Source organism: Canis lupus, chromosome 9 (assembly GCF_003254725.2).
Source record: "Canis lupus dingo isolate Sandy chromosome 9, ASM325472v2, whole genome shotgun sequence".
Classification (NCBI taxonomy): Eukaryota; Metazoa; Chordata; class Mammalia; order Carnivora; family Canidae; genus Canis; species Canis lupus.
Window position 1 is genome coordinate 11,190,329 of NC_064251.1, and position 5,232 is coordinate 11,195,560.

The 5,232-nt window shown below is 39.8% G+C and overlaps 1 long non-coding RNA gene across 1 annotated transcript; it reads right to left on the bottom strand.

Annotated features, from left to right (window-relative positions):
* Positions 1-288: 288 nt before the first annotated feature.
* On the bottom strand, positions 289-2,802 carry LOC125755682 (uncharacterized). The gene is made up of 2 exons (XR_007412737.1): positions 2,565-2,802; positions 289-2,487 (listed from the first exon to the last, which is right to left on the bottom strand). It is a non-coding gene; the product is annotated as an uncharacterized LOC125755682 (long non-coding RNA).
* Positions 2,803-5,232: the final 2,430 nt, after the last annotated feature.

The following is a 5,232-nucleotide window of genomic DNA, read 5'->3' on the forward strand; positions in this document are numbered from 1 at the left end:
CTCATCCCAGTGTCTACACTGGAACTTGAAACCCATCCTAGTTTTACTCGGCTGTGTAGGATGCGTGTGGGTTGAGACTGTGTCTTGGTGTTCAGATGCTGGAAATGCACATCATCAGAAATTTTACTAGTGCTAGTTGGCAGGTGCTGCAGGTCACACCCATCTAGAAGGCTTAAGAAAAAGATACGAACATTGGCTGGGACTCATGAAGAATGACACCAAAACTTTCCCCTTTGTTGTAATGGTTTGTGGGAGAAAAGATAGAATAAAGCAAGGCTATGCAAGATGTTGTGATAATTAAACTGGCATTTCCTCATTGACTGGGGACACACACCCACATGCAGAATAGTGTTTGGATGAAGATACATGGAACTAAGATACAGAGGCAGAAACTCATAAGGCAAACTCAAGAGCTCTTGTTGTCTGGTATGGCAGGAATAGTTTGCCTCTAGGGCAGAGGGGTGTTCCAACATCACATCAAATAACCAGTAGATCATTGTTCAATATAGAATAGAAAGACAAATCCATCCATATCATCCACGCCTGTTTGTGAGCACATGTTGTACAGAGAATCAGTGATACTGGAAATATTTCCCACAATTAAGAACTGTGTAGAACAAAGGTCAACTCTAGGAATTAAGGAAACACAACCAGCTCTAAGAAAAGTTGCAAAGTCGGCGATATTATATCTTGGCAACTGTATCCCTCTGAGTATTTCCCCTATACGTCTCCCCATAAGGTGCTTGGAGCTTGATGCCCCCATATAGTACTTTCTTGCTAATAAAAATCACCCTTTTCCCTAGAGTTACCTCTTTTTCTTCTCTTCTTCTGTCCAACAAATTGAATCCCACCTCTACTTAGTGTAACATCACTGCTTTTAGGGAATATATCATTAAAAAAAAAAAAAGGAAAAGCTATTACCATGCTTTACAACTTTGAACATAGCAGGATTTTAATTGAAGTCTTACACTGGGCCTTCTTGATTCATGATGGGAAGAAATAATTAACCTTAATGCCAGGTATTAGGTAGTCAACTCACTACATCTACACTTAACATTAGTGCAAAAAGTCTCATGGTTTAGAGCCTCATCTTACTTCCTGACTCTTTAGCCAGCAGCTATTATTACCTAGCAAAGAAAGAATGAAAGAAAAAAAGGAAAAAGAGAAAAGCTTCAGACACCATCCTGTTATTTATATCAACAAAAAGGTTTTGTTTGCAACTTTCTTGAGAACATAGTAAAATGTCTCCAACTTACCCAGAAAAATACATGAGATTCCTTTGCCAATTTTTCAAAACTGAAAACAGTTTAACAACAACAAAAAATCCCTTAAATCATCATTAAGATGTTTAAATGTTACATTTGATGTTTACTGCCTTACATTTCTGAAATCGATGTAAAGAACACCTTTCTGTATTTTTCCTCTTTGTTTATCAAGCTACATTTTCAAAGGGTGCCATCTTTTGGTCTGACTTTGAAATATCCATGGACTCCCCATTCCAGAATGCTTCTAGAAGCTTACTGTTCAGTGGCCCTGCATGAATAGAGAAATGTTTGCTTTCTATTTCCAGCCACCTGGGTGGCATCAGATGTCTCCATCTTCCGAGAATCTGACTCAAACTTCTTGGCAGGCACTGGCTGGAAATGCATTCTAACAGATGAGGATTGCAAAAATATAATGCCTGCAGATTTAGAGGCAGCTTTTAAGTGTCAACATATGTTTTACAAATGCACTTAGTCTCTGCACTGGGGACAGGTTGCTGCTCTATTGTGCTCTTTCCTGCCAAAGGAACCAGAAGTCCACAAGCCATGTGCTTTCCAGCCTCTTATACACATTCAAAATGGTATCGACCCTGAAATCTGAAGCTAATACCAACATAAAATACTGTAATCCCACTTATTTATTTGAGTCACTAAATAATTGATCATGTCAACTTTTAAAGTCCTATCTTACTCTTCCAAGTGCAAATGTACACCTGAAATCCTAATTAGCATGTGCTGGTTGCAATCATGACAAAATAGTTTTGTCAAAGTAACCTTCCTGATGATAGCAATTATAAAAAGATATTCAAAGGCAGCAAAGAAAAACTAAAGCATACAAAAACTGGATAGGATGTTACTCTTGAAAGAAAGAACACATATTAGACAAGCTCCATATTTATCCAACTTTTCCCCTCAGGGAAATACTTTCCCATTCTGGGAATAGAGCCTAAGCAGAAAGTAACAGTCATACTGAATTTGGGAGACAGTATTTAGAATTCATGGCTTTGATAAGTGACTGAAAATGAATCCTGGAGAGGAAGTAAGCACAAAGGGTGAGCCGCAAATTCTACAGAGAAATAGTCCTGACGGATGCCTGGGTGGTTCAGCGGTTGAGCGTCTGCCTTCGGCTCAGGTCATGATCCTGGGGTCCTGGGATCGAGTCCCACATCTGGCTTCCTGCATGGATCCTGCTTCTCCCTCTGCCTATGTCTCTGTCTCTCTGTGTCTGTCATGAGTAAATAAATAACAAATTTAAAAAAGAAAAAAAAAGAAAGAAATAATCCTGAAATAGTTAGTGGATACCTCAACAGCTGTGTGTAGACTGATCCTCCAAGAAATCCCAGCGGGAAGCAGCAGAGGCAGACCGAACTGCTGATGGATTTTAGCAGCTATGCTATCCTTGCAAAGTCCAACAAGTAGGAAGGGTTTATAAACACCTCTATTAGTGCATTAGTGGGCTCACAAGTCATCAGAAAATATCCATACTAAAGCACAAAAAGAGAAGAAGAAAGATAAGAAGAAAGAGACCACAAGAAATATGTGCGATGGAGTCATCTGGTTTACCATGCATATACCTGGAATTCCCAGAAGCCAAGGAGAGGCTGAATGAGACTAAAATAGTATCTGGACAAAGACAGAGAATTCTCCCAAACCTACTCAAGCATTAAGCTCCAGATTCAAGACCCTCAGTGAAGCCAGAGTATACATACACAAATACCATTAAAACATCTAAGTCATGGTTTTGAATTAGTTTGGTTTTCTTTTTTACTATAAATGCACCTGTTATGAACTTGCTCTTACAAGCATATTTCTGCACAAGTAGAAGCATTTTGCTTGTGGGGACAAGCAAGAATGGTTGGGGACAAGATAGAACGGTTGGTAAACGGTGCTGGAGAAATTGTCTAGAACCAGAGTTTCATTTCAAAAATTGTTGAGAAAATTTAAAAAAAATTTTTTCAAAAATCACAAGGAACGTTTTTATTTACTCTTACCCAGTATCCCCTAATGTTCATTTACATAGTCATAATGAAATTATCCCAAAGTCAAGAAGTCAATGTTGGCATAATACTAACTAAAGTGCAGATTTTATTTGGGTTTTGTATTTTTTTTCTTCCCATTAATGTCTTTTATCTTTCCAGGATCCAGTCTAGGGTCCCGTGATACATTTCGCTGTCATATCTCTATCTTCAATTTTTCAGAATAAAAGCCCCAGATGCATTACAAAGCTACACACACACACACACACACACACAGCTCCACAAACAAGACGTCTATTAGAGGAAAATATAAAGTTTTGATCATGTTCCAAAGAGCTCCACTGTTCCTTCTACCTAAGACACAGGCTGACTATGGCTTCAGCAAAAAGTATAGAAGAGGCTTCACAATCATTAATATTTAACCCATCCTGATCTCATCCAATAGTCCTTTGGATGTGTCATGTGCTTCTTTTTCTTTTTCTTATTTTTCTTTTCTTTCTTTTTCTTCTTCTTCCTTTTTTTTTTTTTTTTTGGAAACCATGCAAAGGAGATTAAATGTAACTCAATGCTACCTAAATGCATTAAGTGCACCATTAATTACCAGAACAATTGATGAAAAGACAACCAATCATACTCTAGGAGTCAGAACTCACCTACTATAACCACTGTGCTGAGCTCTCAATTTCTTCATTTTAATTTTGTTCTTTTCTTCTTATGCGGTGAGGATCAGAACACCCTAAACCTCTCAAAGACCCAAGACAAAATCATCATCTAGTGAATATTTGTTCAACTGCTGAATTAAACACTAAGTAAAATACTTCAGCAGAGCAACTGAGATGCAAATGTATAAAATACTTAATTTGCTCTAGGAAATTAATTTCTCTCCCTTCCTCAGCTCCCACTTTACTAACCACTATATGTAGTGTTGGGGAGGAAGACTTTCCTCTGCCCTGTGGTCCTTCTGGCTGGACTTAAAATCAAACTGACATGAAGCAGACTAGCAGGAGAAAACCAAATGTAACAGGCGTATGTGCAGGGAATCTACACAGACTGGAAATTCCAAAGAAAATGAGGCAACATAAATCTTATAGGAGCTAAGGAGAGGGGTAGGGTCAGGGAAACAAAAGAAAGGTAGGCCATTAACAGTAGGGAGAAAGGAGATGTTTGTAAAAACAGGATTGCCCTATTATGCCTGTAAGTTTCTTAGGTAAAGGGGAGTCTCTGTTAATAACTCTCTTCTTGGGACAGGCTCTTCTTTCTGATGCAAATTTTACCAGTTGAAAGGGAGGCAAAGAGCTGTTCCTGCTTCTGTTTGGGTTTTGATTACTTTTAACTTGAAATAATCTTTATGCCAACATGGTCCATGTTGGGGTGAGCCTGCCCTTGGCCCCTACAGGAATTTGTCAGAATAGAGGTGACAAAAAGTCTGAAATCACACAGCAAAGAAATCATATTACGTTTTACATTGGCAGAAGTCGGGTCTGTTGGGGCCAGGCGGGAAGGGAAACTCCTCAAGATGGCGGATACGCCAAAATGGCTGAGGTTCCTGTCACCACCTCCACTTGGGACGACAGCTTGAGCAGACCCTTACACCTCTCCTTTGGACTTCCTCAACCGAACCCAATGCCCTTCAAACCCCAGAGGAGGAAGTCACCTTTGACTGGTCGAATTGCAATCCTTCCTATGCATAGTGAGGGTCACTCTGACTGGTTGGATTGCAATCCTTCCTTTGCATATGAGCCAACCAATAGGAAACCGTTCTGCCTTACAACGTTATGTAAACCCCCTACCACCTTGTCTTGGGGCGACTTCCTCGACTCACTCTCTTTCCCCCGTGAGTCGTGGAACCTCGCCCGAGGGTGCCTGCAATAAAATCTGTTCTTGGACCCTCGCTTGCCTTGGCAGTCTCATTTCCGTCTAGTTACTAAAAAACTTAACAGGGTCCCCAGGCTCAAATCCCCATTTCAGCTCTTCCCAGTTGCATATGTGGTGAC